General features: G+C 41.6%; 1 pseudogene; it reads left to right on the top strand.

The window, feature by feature from the left end:
- Positions 1–1,096: 1,096 nt before the first annotated feature.
- Positions 1,097–3,639, top strand: LOC123233287 (annotated as a pseudogene).
- The last annotated feature ends 11,067 nt before the right edge of the window (positions 3,640–14,706 follow it).

The raw sequence follows: 14,706 nt of genomic DNA, 5'->3' as shown, positions 1-14,706 counted from the left end.
GACAAGATAGTGGAGTAGAAAAGTACTCAGCTAAACTCTCCCAACATTTCTCTCTAAATAACTTTAAAATAACACCTCAAATAGGAGGCAACAAATGATCAGACTGAGACACACTTTCTACCTAAGGAAACACAGAAAGTGAGAAAGAGAGATCTGATCCAGAAAAGAGGGATGGTCCAGACTCCATATAAGTAAATCCTTGGAAAAAAAATGTCAATTGGACACAAGTTCAACAAAAATTCTTGGAAGACATAAAAACAGTATAAATCAAATACAAATGGTAGTGAAAAACATGTAAATTAATGAAAGTAGCATAAGAAAAATATGAAAATACAATTATAGATTTATAAATAAGGAATAGAAAGTACTAAAAAGAACCCTAAGAAAAACAAAATTGACCAAATGGAAAAAGAAGTACAAATATTAAATGATTAAAATAAAGAAAAATCTTTAGAAGCAGAATTGGCAGAATGGAAAAAAAGCTTACTGAAGTAATGTTTCCTAAAAAAATTAGAGTTGAACATGTGGAAACTAGTAATTCCATGAGACATCAAAAATAATTTAAAAAAGTAAAAAAGACTGATAAAAAAGGAAACGTGAACTATCTCATTAAAATATTCAAGAAAATAAATCAAGGAGAGATAACTTGGGAATTATTGAATTACCTGAAATCCATAATCAAAAGAATATCATAGATATTTTATTTCAAGGAATTATGTAGGAAAACTTCCAGTATCCTATAATCAGAAGATAAAATAGAAATTGAAAGAATCCATTGAACACCTCTTAAAGGAAATCCCCATATGAAAACTCCCAGGAATATTGTAGTCAAACTCTAGATCTCCCACATCAAAGACAAAATACTTCAAGCAATGAGAAAAAATCATTCAAATACCATAAATCAATAATACATAAATAATTGCTTAATTTGATTTAAAAAGCAGAAAGAAGAAAATTTCATTATTAATATCAAAAGTGATAAAGGTGAATATACCACCAATAAAGATGAAATTAAAACAATTTTTTACAGTTATTTTAGGAGTGAGCTGGAGTGGGGGTAGTGGCTCCTGGGACCTATGTGGGGCACTCTGGCTGTATGCACCCTTTGCAGCTGGACTGGGCTCACAGGCGCTATGGCCCTGAGCTGAGCACCCACTATGGCACTGTGGGAGCCACAGACTGGGTGGGGGAGTGGCTCAAGGATTACTCTCATACCCCCCACACCTCCATCACTGACAAGGAGCTGCAGTGGTCTTCCCCTCTGCTCCTAGGTGCCCATCTGGACAACAAGAGCTTCCTGTGGACACTTTATGAGATGAAACATCTGTTGCAGGATCTGCTGCCTCCAGGTGTGTCCAACCTCCTGAACCCTTCAACAATCTAAGCCAACAATGTGGTATGCTTGGCTGACATTGAGATTTATGGTTTTGACTACAACTATACTCTGGCCCACACCAACTCTCTCCATTCCATGATTTATAACACTGCCAGGGATATCGTGGTGGAACAATATAAGTATCCAGTAGGAAACCGAAAGTATAGACTACTTACCAAACTCTGCCATCTGAGGATTGCACTGTGACATCCTCAAGGGCTTACTGATGAAGATCGATGCCTTCCATTACATCCAGCTGGGCACTGTATACAGAGGTCTCAAGTCAATTCCAGCTGAAGAAGTGACTGGGGTGTATCAAGGCATGCATCACATCCCCCTCCATCAGGTTGGCGAATTCTATGACAAGGGATGAGCAGTGAAGAAATTCATGCAAATCTTCTCCCTTCTTAAGATGACCCTTCTTGCCCAGGCCAAGGACTTCTTCATTTATAATTATATTGACTATGACCCTATCCACCTATTGTTATGTTGATATAACAGAGATATTTGGGAAGCTGAAGAGATGGCCTGAAACTAGAAACCTTCAGGACTCACTCCTCCCCCACACAAAGGCTAGAGTGAGTAGGGAGGGGTAGGTACTCCTTACTCTTCACCCCTCTCACTAAGCAATTGGAAATCAGTTGGAAATGGAGGCAGGACTGGTGTTATTCTGGCAAAGCTCAGCAAGGCAAATCTCTAATGATGTTTACTTTCTCAATTTATATTCCCCACAGGTTTGACTGAGGGACAATAAGAGAAGCTTGATGTCTTGTTGTTATCAAGGACAGACAAGAATCTGACTTCTTTGGCTGGCAACTGAAAGGAACCAAGCTTTATGGTAGATGTGAGTATGCCCAAAATAATAGTCAGGCACAACTACTAGAAGATGAAGTTTTTACTGATAAAGAAGAAGGGAAGAGTAGGCAGGGAAAGGGTATCTAGGATTTGGATAAGATCTGGGAAGCCCTGAACTGTTAGCTAGAAACTGCCCTTCCCCCCCTCCAAGAGGGAGTGGCAGACCTTTATATATAGCCTGGCCCTCAAAGCTTATAATAATCACTTCTAATATCTAAAATAACTAAATGAATAACAAAATGCTGTTGCAAGAAAGGTCTAATTCCACTAGACAGGCAAACTCCTGAGAAGAAACCAAAATGGCTTTGCCACTATGGCCACCAAGGCAATCCCAAACAGGGAACAGCAAGCAAAGTGACCTGCTCACGTCAACCACCAGGATTCAACTCTTAAACAGCTTTCATACTGTTCCCTCACCTAGAGTTCTTCGGAGGGGGGGGAGGTCCCCTGGAATTCTGGGTGAGGCTTGACCCTGTATCTTGCAAGAATTCCACACACCCTATCATTTTCCATGTTGTACTATATAAAGATGTCCACATCAAAGTTCTCAGATAAAATGGATCCTCCAGCACTTGGAAAAGTACATCCTTCTGGGTGAAGAGACTAATGCTTTCCTGTGCCTCTTGGTGGACAATAGCAAGAAGCCATTTATCATCACCAACATCCCCTTCAGCATAGTTGACAAAGGCATGAAGTACATTGTGGGAAAAGAGTGGAGAGATTTCTTTGACATAGTTATTGTGCAGGCGGATAAAGCACATTTCTTTAAAGAGGGTATCTAACCTTTCCATGGCTTGGACAAGAATGGAGTCCTGCAGTGGGATAAGACCATCAAGCTAGAAAAGGGACAGGTCTACAAGCAGGGGAACCTCTTTGATTTCCTGTGGCTGACTGTTTGGTAAGGATTGAACATCTTCTACTTCAGCAACCACCTCTACAATGATCTGGCAGAACTAATGCTTGGTCATGGCTGGTGTACTGGAGCTATCATTTAAGAGCTGGAGACTGAGACCAAGATCATCAAAACAGAGCAGTATTCTCAGTCTTTGACTGGCTGCAAGCCCTCACTGGCCTTCTGGAATGTATACAGATATTCTGAGATTTAGAGTCCCAACAGTTGCTCCAAGACTGGATTAAGGAGAAGGAGAAAAGGGCTGTCACCAAGAACTTGTTCAACCTCAGCAGCATCTTTCAAACTTGCCACAACCCCACCTACTTTCTCCTACTGGCTTTGACACTTCTCAGACCTCTACATGGCTTCCATTAGCCACCTGCTCAATTATGACCTTTGCTACACCTTATTTCCCCAATGAACCCCTCTGCAGCATGAGGCCCCACTCTGGATGGACCAGCTGTGCACAAGCTACATGAAAATTCCCTTTCTGGAGGAGATAGCCCACATTCACTAGGGCATAGGCTACCACCAGATGGGCTGGGCCTGGGGTGAGACCAAATTCTTCCTGGCTCTGCACACAACTCCACCCCCTTTTCCTCCCATGTGCTAGCTCAGTCAGGGAGGGTATGCTTGGATTAGCTGTTGCCTTTGAGCCTCTTCATTATGGCTGCCTTCGGGACCCAGAAGACCCTCCTCATGCTCTCCTTCAGAAGATTTTTCCCCTTTGGTCCTAGGGAGGAGCCTGTCCCTGAGGCTTTAGGGATGGCTCCCCCCTCTTCAAAATCTCTCTTTCTGGGCAAAGCTCCAAGGCTCAAGTGCAGAGAACACAAAGGCTCAAGTCCTCTTTGCCTTCTTTCCCTTCCTTTTAGCATTCTTGAGCAAGGTCAGGATGGGAGTGCAAACTGAGAGAAAAGCAAATTTTGAGATAGGGAGCCTGAACCAAGCAAGAACATTGCCCCAAGTGTTTGTCTGGTTACTGCTGGAAGAAAGACAAGGAGTTCCCCAAATTCTAAAAAGATAATATTTCCCAGAATCTATTTTGGTGACTGTCTAGTTTCTTATACTAGGTAGGCTTGACTTTCTCACAGGTAAAAACTATAACTTGTCTACTGTCGCTATTGGTGGTAGTTAGTTGGTTAATGTGAGTGGGGATTAAAGATGGACTTCTGAACATCCGAAGATTGAGTGCTTTCATTTCCCATTTTTCCAAGTATCACCCCTGTTCATGGGAACCCCTGTGGCACTCTAAGCTCCCTCCATTTTTCCCCAGTGCTCTATATTTGGCGCCCAATGTGGGGCCAACAGAGCTAGAGGTTCAAGGCCCATTCTCGAATTGCTGATTTGTGCTTTTGTTTTGTGGATGAGGTAAGACTTAAGGTTAAGGCACCGCTTCCCCTGAAAAAGTGTGTAGCAGTGCTGGAGGGAGATAGGTTTGGTTGTTTTTCTCTGTGGGTCAGGAATTATAGACAGACTGTCATGGGGTCTGCTGTGTGTAAAGGTCTTAAACAGCCTGAAGCAGAATTAAAGAATTTATAAATGATAGCTCTAAGGAAAAGGATTAAGATTAGAGAAAAATCATTGAAAGATTTAATTCAGTATCTTAAGAAGGAATTTCCCACAATATAGGATGGTAGCGTATTAATTAAGGAGGAATACAAGCATATAGGAGACCATATGCAGAAAGATTCACAGCTGCCCTAGATGTTCGTTATGATTTACAACATTGCTTGGCTTTGTCTAAATGATTTAAAGATCTTAAGTGGGCTAAAGGAAGTGCTGAAGGGTGTGTTAGAATCAGAGGCAGTGAAGAATGAGGTTAGCAAGGGTCAAAAGAAACATCCCTCTGCACCATCTTTGAGAGGTTTAGGACTTTCTGAGTGTCAGACTCAGGGGCAGTTGCTCCTGTGGAAAGAGAAGGTGAGGCACCTGAGGTAGTGATGGCTTAGTTCCATCAGTTAGCCCTCAATAGCCCTCAGGAAATGCAGAAGTTATGAGCAGAGCCTACATTGTTCCCTATGTTAGAGATTGGACTAGGAGACTGTTCATATGCTAAATTGGATCTTAAAGTAGTAAAAGAGATTAAAGGAGCTTGTGCTAAATAGGGCTCAACTTTCCTGTATACAATGAATTTACTTTCTTTTATTTTATCTACTGTCATGCCTCCATATGATTAGAGAGATTTGGCCAGTATGTGTTTGCAACTTGGTCAGCATCTGCAGTGGAAAGATATGTAGAGTGAGGCTATGCACACACTGCAATGGGAATTGACAGAGGCTATGGGGGTACAATCTCCTACCATACATAAATTCATGGAGATGTGTCTGAATACCTCCTCTTTGTGTCCAATTAGTTATGTTCCAGGAGTTTATGCTAGAAATGGAGGAGAGTCTTTGAAAGCTTGGAAGAAGATAGAGAATAATTCCCGGGGTACTCAGTGTTTCACAAAGGTTATGCAGGGTCCTACTGAGCCTTTTGTTGATTTTGTGGCTAGGGTTCATGAAGGTGCAGAATGATCTTTAATACCAAATCATGGGTTAGAACATGTGATTTATCAGGTGGTAAAACAGAATTGTAACAAGGATTTGCAGGGCAGTGTTAATGTCTTTGCCTACAAATGCATCCTTAGAGGAGATGATCAGGGAAACTTTAGAGGTCAGAATTTTCACATTCCAGGCACAGGTTATAACAGCAGCTCAGTAAAATGGAAGGGTATGTTAGAACTGTGGACAAAGAGGCTCATTTGTCTTCAACCACTACTGCTACTTCACCTCTTACATCATAAAATTCATCAGTGGTGTTCACAATAGTAATCCTAGCATGAGTCTTGAGTCCCTATCCAGTATGAATTGTCAATGAAAAGAGGCTGTACATCAAACTTCTGATAAAGGGCTTATAATTCAATACGACCTGGAACAGGCTGTCCTTGCACTAAAATAAATCTCTCTGATTGGGAATATAGATGCTTCAGAACAAATAAGGCTAGTCAATGTTGGAGTGTTAGGTGACATGGTAGTTACTTCTGATCAGAGTGAAAAACTGTCTCTCCTGGGGTGAGTGCCTCCATGGCCTGGGCACTGTTCCTCATTGGATTTTGGTGGGGGCCATGAAAGGAGCCCCCCAGCCCATTTCCCAAGTAACATTCTCTAGCCCAATGAAATGCTTAAACGCATTTAGGGCATTTCATCTTTGGAAGGTTTTGGCCACATTTCCTTTTCAAATGCCCTTTTCAGACACAGTTGTAAAACAGCCTGGCTGAGAAAGAACTTCACAGAGAGTGTGGCTCCCTGGGCCCACTGAAGGGGCAGAAGGACAGGCAAAGTCCCAGGGAACTCCAGGGGACCCTCTCTCCTGTTCCTTGCCATTTGCTAGATGGCATCTTGTGTCTAGGAAAGTTCCAAGACCCTATTGTGTAGGAAATTTAGTTTGGGGTGGGGAGATGTGTGTTATTCCTTTGGGGAAGGAGGGGGAGATTTGAAACTTTTTTGAGTTTAGTAGAACTTGAAGAGCCATATCATCCAGAGGCTTTGTAAGACCTTAGGATTCCCTCAGGTGTACCTGGTGCCTTCCAAGTTTGGCCTTCTCTCCCGTTCCCCTCTCCCACAGCTTTCCTGCCTTCTTGGTAGCCATAGGCCCCACCCCAAGCATGCAGTGTGCCATGGCCTCAATCACTTTCTCCCTATCATAAAGCTGCTATCTGGGCTCTGAAGGGCCCAACGTGAAGTCCTGAGAGAGCTCAAGAGGGAGGGGTTAGGGGTACAGGCTCTAGAAGGATTAGTACCCCAAGGTTCCCTCTTCCCCAGGCCTCTGGCCAGTTGTGGGAGCTCCCCATTCTGTCAGGACAGGTTCGACCTTGGCACTCCACTGTGAGATAGGCTGGGGTTCTTTGGCAATCACCTCCCCCCAAATGCTGGTAGGCTCCCCTCACACCACAAAAAAGGAAGTCTGCTGGCCTATCCTGTTACCAGGAGTCTGCATCCATGTGACATTGTCTTCAATGGAAATGCAGAAGGCAACAGAGGTGTAATCTCTGATGTTTTCAACCCTCCAACAGCAGGCCACCTTTAGGCTGGGAACATCTCTTTGCTCCCCAGTATAAGGACAAGGTCTAAGAGAGACATTTTTAAAATGTAATTTTGGAAATGCAGAGGAACAGAACATCAGTTGGAAGGACAGAGAGGATTGTGGGAGGAAAGAACCCAGAAGAGGGGGCTGTTTGGAGGAGAGTTGAAGGAGAGTGGAAGCAACAAAAGCTATCTGGTGACATCCAAAGTGCCAAAACCAGTGGTTTGTGAAGACTTGGTCATCTTCAAGAGCCTGTGATGTTCACCAGAGTCTAACGACAACACCTTGATTGAGGATCACTGGATCCCAAAGGAATTTGAACTCCAAAATGGAAGAGAACTTCTCCAAACTTCCTAAATAGTTCACCTTGCCCTATGAAGAGACTCTACCTTATACCAATTCAATATTTCTCATGAAGATATCAAGAGACTTAGGGGGAAGGGAAGGAGAACTGTGGAGAAAGCTAATTTCCTGGCTTCCCATTGGGAAGGACCTCAGGGGACATGAAACTCTAGTGGGCAGGGCAGGAGAACCTGTGGGTTGATGCCAAATAGCCTCCTCCTCAACAGAAAAGGACCTGGTGAGTGTTAGTCATTCAGGGATTCCTAAAAGCTCTTTCTAGTAATTTCCATAACCTCCCTGTTCAAACCAAATAAACTTTCAGCAGTAACAGCATGGAGTTAAAGACAATTTTCATCTTAAGGGCAAAGAGGGGGAAAGGGTCTGCAAGTAGCTACACAACATTTTTTTAAAACCTTTAACTTCTGTGTATTGGCTCCTAGATAGAAGAGTGGTAAGGGTAGGCAATGGGGGACAAGTGACTTGCCCAGGGTCACATAGCTGGGAAGTACCTGAGGTCAGATTTGAACCTAGGACCTCCCATCTCTAGGCCTGACTCTCAATCCACTGAGCTACCCAGCTGCCCCCTGTAGCTACACAACTTAGAGCTGTTGACTTAGCCAGATTCCCTGCAGTGTGAGCTAGCTGATAGGGGAGACTTGTGGATATTGGGGCAACATGCCACATCCACTTACTGAACCCCTTAGGACAGTGTTCCCACTATCGTGGAAGGCAGCAGAGGGTCCCCTAGCACTTGCAATAAGGACAGAAGAGAAGTGTCTTCCACAAGCACTTAATTTGTCAAATTTGAGCCCTTAAAAATAATGAAAGACAGAGATAGTAACCAGCAGCACCAGGACGATGAGAAGCATCATCCATGTGTTATTTGAGCCCAGCTTTAAAGATGGCATCATTTAGAGGGAAGGGAGGGTGGCTCAGGTGTGGTACCCAGCTTAGGCAAAAGCAGAGAAAGGAGAGCTTGCATAACATGTCCTTGGTATATGAAAGGCAGGGATAAGTGGAATAAGTTTGAATAGGCACGGTAAGCCAGATCTAAGCTGCATAGAGGTATTTGTGTTGGAGCAGAGACATGACTTCAGCTGGGCTGTTGGGGGCTGAGAGCCAAGGCAAAAGCCTTTATAATGGAGAAAAACTAGGGAAGGTACCTTAAATATCACTTGTGGGTTCACTGGGGTGGATAAGAGACAGGAAGGGAAAATGGGTGAGATTTTACAAGTCAGGGAACCAGGTTTAACTACAAGGGAAAGACCATTGACTGAAATGATAGTTAAGCCTGAACAACTGTCACTCAGCCCCACCCAGCCTGGAATTAAAACAGATTAATACATACACACAATGAGGACCTAAAATTACTAAAAACACACAGGGAATCAGTTTAATTATAATATGAGAGGATTAGAAAGGGGGTTAGGTAAACTATGGCTAACAACCCAGGACTGGAGTCAAAAAGGGTAAGATCCCTAGCCAGCCTGACTTCTGCCAGGTTTTGACAGCTTCGATAAAGACCTGGGGAAGAGGGATTGAACTTGGGATCTCACAACTCTTCCAGGAATGTTACAGGATACCAGGAACCAACTCTTCCAGAACTGATGTAGCCAGGTAGGGATTGAAGTCTGCAAGCTGTCCACCAGATCACAGGCCACTTCCTTACTCAGTGTTGCTTTGCAGGGTTGATGTCTTCTGCTGTCAACCTTCACCATCTCCAGGATCCCAGGGAATCAGGGTACAGCTCCACTAGCTCTGAGGTCTCCCAGGGTTAGTTACAACTTGTCCCAATCACCATGGAGTCCTTCTCAGAGCCAGAGCAAGCCATTTCCTGCTTCCCCATTCCATGTGGAATTCTCCAGCCCTTCCTGCTAAGTCTCCTACATAATAACTAAATAATAATCTTCCTCAAAACACCTTGGAGGGGGAAGCACAGGGCAGTTGCACAGGAGACTCCACTAGTCAGCATAATATACTTCAAATACATAATAGCAGCACTTTTTGTGGGAGCAATGTTGGGGAAAAAATGCCTGCCAACTGGGAATGGTTATTTGGTGGGGTAATACTATGCCATTAGAGATGCCAGATGTGATGTCAGAAGCCAGGAAAGATGTTAAACTAGCAGAGAAAACCGAATAATACAAGTCAAAGCTGTCACAGAATAGTCAGCCACAAATATTACAAAATTACAAAAGAGAAAAAAAAGATCATTACCCCAAAGGAGATGGGAGAATATTCTGCCCCCCACCTCTCATATTTTTAAGGAGTGGCAGACCAATGGAGGTGAAATATGACCTATAACTTCAGACTTATCCAATGAGTTGGTTATTTTTACTGATCTTTTCTCTTTTTTTCCCTTGTGGATTTTAAAATTAATATTCAATATCTCCAAAGTATAATATTTATAGAGATTTATTAATATTTAACTAGAGAGCTAGAGATCACAGGGAACGTTCCCCACTCACTTCATGTGGAAAAGGGGAACAAGGACCTACCCAAAACATATACAATCATGCAAAAGACACACGAAAACAGAAAAGAAAAGGAAATGTGGGTAGTACAGAAAGGAATTTTGGGTAATGTAGTTTTAGGGATTCAAGATTTTTCAACTATACACTCTTAAAAATTCTTTGCTCTATGGAATGGCTTCTTGGGAGAGGGATCCAGGTGGGCTGGGATTGCTGAGTGACTCAGTGGATTGAGAGCCAGGCCTAGAGACTGGAGGTCCTAGGTTCAAGTCCGGCCTCTGACACTTCCAGCTGTGTGACCTTGGGCAAGTCACTTGACCCCTGCTGCCCACCCTTACCACTCCTGGGCCAAGGACGGTCCCTAGCCCGGATGAAAAAGGAGGAGGGTTGGGTGTGGGGCTAGCAACCCCACCCTGTAAAAACTACATCTGCTAAAGAAACTACAACCTAAAGTAGGGGCAGCTGGGCTAGCTCAGTGGATTGAGAGCCAGGCCTAGAGACGAAAAGGTCCTAGGTTCAAGTCTGGGCTCAGACACTTCCCAGCTGGGTGACCCTGAGCGACTGTGTGTCCCATTGCCTACTGGTTGTGGCCCTATGCTCCTTGAATGGAGTCCCAGGATAAAAAAAAAAAAAAAGAAGATTAAAAATCTTTCAAAAGAAGTAAAAAAAAAAGTTATTTTACCAAATTATGTAGTAGTACTACTAATATTCTAATCAAAATGGAGAGATTTTACAAAATTATAAAATGAACAGATTAAGAGAAGAGTAAATTGAATACTTAAATATCCCAATCTTGGAAAAAAATATGTTGAACATATCATGAAGAAATCCTTAATTAAAAAAAACTCAGACTAAAGTGGATTCAAAGTGAAGCAACAATTAACCCTCATATAATATAAACTACTTGACGCAATAGAAAAAGAAGGAATCTGACCAAATTCCATTTATGACAGAACTATGGTTTTGATACCTAAACAAGTGTGAGCAAAAACTGAGAAAGACACTATAACCAATTTTCTTAAAGAATTGCAAATTCTTAAAGAAATGCAAAAAATAAATAATAAAATACTAGCAAAAAGATTACAGCAATAAAATCACAAATATCATGCAGTATGATAAGATGTAGTTTAAACCAGGAATATAGTACTTGTTTGATATTATGAAATCTGTCATCATAATTGTAAAGAAATATAATGGCAGCCATGTTGGTGTGATAATTGGATTAAGTCTACACTGCCCATGTTTAGATTTAATCACCAAAGGTGAGAACATCTCTAATTCTGGGAGGTCCATAACCCATGTATGCTAGAGTGGGTGACGAATCAGAATCAACTGACTGCCCCCTAGGCAGTACTATAAGAATTATCTATTGTGATTGGACATGCAAACTAGGAGGGAGGCACAGGAACTGTCATATTGAAACTCTGGGAGCTGAGAGTCCCCACCTTGATTGACAGGTAAAGACCACTGTACCTCAGAATGTTCCCAGAGGCCATGAGGACAGGGGAGAAAGTGGTTGGCCAGGGGGGTATAAATACCCTGGCAGCCCCTGACAGGGGGTCTTTCCTTTTCCTTTGGACCTGGGATCTGTAGACCCTGATCTATTGGGATCTGAGGCTTTCTTGGCTCAACCTTGCAAGAACTCCTGTCTGAACCTTATTGACATTTGCCAACCTGTATCCAGACCATGAATCCTCCTATTCTTCTGTCCCTAGATATTTAGGAATTCAAATCATCTTTAGGTATCTAGGTATCCTGGGGCCCGGGAGGGATCTGGGAAGTGGGCAGAAGAAGAAGAAGAGGGTGGAAAGAGTGGTTCCTAAAGGCTGTGAAAAGCATAACATCTGGCAAGAAGAAGAAGCTGAGAGACTTCATCCAACAGCTTGCTTGCTCTGGTTTGGCTGTCGCCAGGCTGAACCAGAGGAGCTAGAACAAGCCAGAATCACTCACCTGCCTACAGTCCTGAGGGATTAATATTATCAAAGAATAGTTTAGGGTTTCCTATTCCTCTTCCCATTTCCTAAACATTCCTTCCTTGCCAAAATTATATAAACTCTTCAAGTACCTTCCTGGAGTAGCTGTGTCATCACTTTTCTGGGAAGGGAGCAAACGCAGTCAGATAAATGTGTCCAAAGCTAATAGAGCCCAATATCTATTATTAATCAACCCCAGGTGGGACCTGAAAGGGATATTCTTCCACTGACCTGAATGATCCTGCCTGGGCACTGTTATAAAGGAGGGAGGTGTTACAACATCTAGCTAGGTGGCAGGACTTAGGTGATCTTGCACTAGCCACATATCTGAACTACCACTACTGTCACCCAATTAAGAGTGGTAGTATTCAGTTAACCCTCTCCTTTATTTATAACAGAAGTGATGCATAAATGACCCCTTTAAAAAGTGGGAGTTGAGTGAGTGAGAGGTCTTTGGTGGAAGAGGGCGTCTGTTGAAGGAACTCTTCTGGTTCATGGAGGACTTTTGGAACGCTGAGACCTTGGTGAGACTGCCTTAAATATCTTCTTTGAATTCCATGTGGTGAGTTTAAAGATTGACTGAATCTTCCTGAACTTCTCTTAAGAAATTTATTTTAGTAGACTCTGTGAATGAAGTTTTCTCCATTCACCTCCGCTCCTCTGGCCCTCTAACTCTCAGCTGAGGGTTAAGATCTACCTGGATTAATTTGAGGATTATAATAAATTACCTAGTGGGCTAGATTATTATTTCCTTATTTCCTCTCTCTTCTTAATTGCAAATAAACTTCTATAAAAGTTAATTTTGACTTGAGATTATTCTTGAGGATTGATAATAGTTCAAACCTCTGGTGAACATCTTTTAATATATTGAACCCCAAACCCTTTTTTCCCCCTTACATTTGGTCAAGAGTAAAAGACAGTTACCTGCTTAGAATGAAGAATGGACTGAGGTGGCATGAACTAGGCATGAGCCTGGTATAAGCCGGGGCATTTGAAATTTGTCTATAAAAGGAACAGATCTGAACAGATCTTGGTCTCAGTTTGAGATACTTTGTCTCTGATGGAAATATTTGGGTAAGGGTAGAGAAGGGTTTAGGCTTAGCTTATTCTTTCTTTACTCAGAACCAACTCTAGCTTATAGACTATTTCCAACTGTATCCCATCAACCTCAGTTCTCAGTATATTATCAACAAGATCTGCAAAGAAATCTATCATCAGCGGGGTCAAGTCTTGACTTAGGGCTGAGGCCAATCAGGCCTTAGCCAGGCTGTCAGACAACAAAGATCCTTAATCAACAATTATCAATTGAAGATTCAACATCAAGCTATACAACACAGATTACTCAGGAAATCCCAATTCCTGCTTTTGATCTTGCCAATTTCCACTTTCCCTAAACTTTCACCAATTAAACCATCTTTCCGAGAAGCCACTTGCCTGTGAATTCTCAAAGGTCCAAGGGAGGTTTCAGTTAGCAGGATCCTGTTCAGCCAGGAAAGGGGTTTTATTTTCAATATTCCTTTAACAATCAGTTAAGATCAAATCCACAGTCAGAACAAGTCAAATTAATCAATTAATCCTGAAAGAACAAACATCCTAGGTCTATAGTATATCAAACTAAGAAATTTAGTCACCATCATCAACTCCCTAGGGCTTCAGTTGGGACAAAGGTCAGCTGTGTTCCCTAATCAGTTGATTCCTTAGCCAGGCTGTTAGCTCTGGGTTACTGTTTTGTTATCTTGGGATTGGAGTAAACAGATTATACATATTCTCTTATGACGTCAGTTGTGTTGGGTTGACCTTTTGGGATTACTACTATAACTAGGTGTCACATTAGGATCTTACAGTACTCTCCAATTAATTCCTTCCTAAGATTCACATAACATAACTGATCATATAACTAATAAATACTACACAATTATATTATTGTATATATTATTTCTCAATAAATGCAGAAAAAGTCTTTGTCAAAATAGAAGACTAATTCTTATTAAAAGCAAATCAATAGAACCTTTCTTGAAATTATTAGGAGTGTCTGCCTAAATCCAGGAGCAAGCAATATAAAAGAGTTGAGAAACTTAAAGCAATTTCCATAATATCAAGAGTGAATCAAAGATGTAAAATATTACCTCTATTATTCAATAATATACTAAAATGCTAGCTATAGCAATAGGGCACATTAAAAATAACTTATTGATAGAATGAAAATAAACCATAAGAACACAAACTTGTACCTCTTTGCAGATGATGTTATGGCATTCTTAGAAAACCCTAGAGAATAAGCTAAAAAAGAAGTAGAAACAATGAATAACTTTAACAAAGTTGCAAGATATACAATAAACAGACACAATCATCAGCACTTATGTAAACTGCCAGCAAAACCCAGTAGGAACAGAGAGAAAGAAAAATTCCATTTAAAGTCATTTTAAACAATATAAAAGTCTTGAGACTCAACTTGCCAAAACAAACCCAGGAACTATTAGAACAAAATTTCAAACATTTTTCATTCAAATAAAGACATATCTAAGGAACCAGAGTAATGTGATTTGCTCATGGGTAGGCAGAGCCAATATTCTATAGAAGTTAATTTTTTATGTAGTGCCATAAAAACTGAATGTATGTATACAGTTAAGAAAAATACTAACAATATTAATTTGGGAAAATAAAAGGTCAAGAATTTAAAGGGAATCAATAAAAAAGAAAGAAAGGAAGGAAGGAAGGAAGGAAGGAAGGAAG

This window comes from Gracilinanus agilis, chromosome 2 (assembly GCF_016433145.1).
Source record: "Gracilinanus agilis isolate LMUSP501 chromosome 2, AgileGrace, whole genome shotgun sequence".
NCBI lineage: Eukaryota > Metazoa > Chordata > Mammalia > Didelphimorphia > Didelphidae > Gracilinanus > Gracilinanus agilis.
Note: the sequence above shows the minus strand (reverse complement) of the source record. Positions and strands in the feature narration are given on the sequence as shown.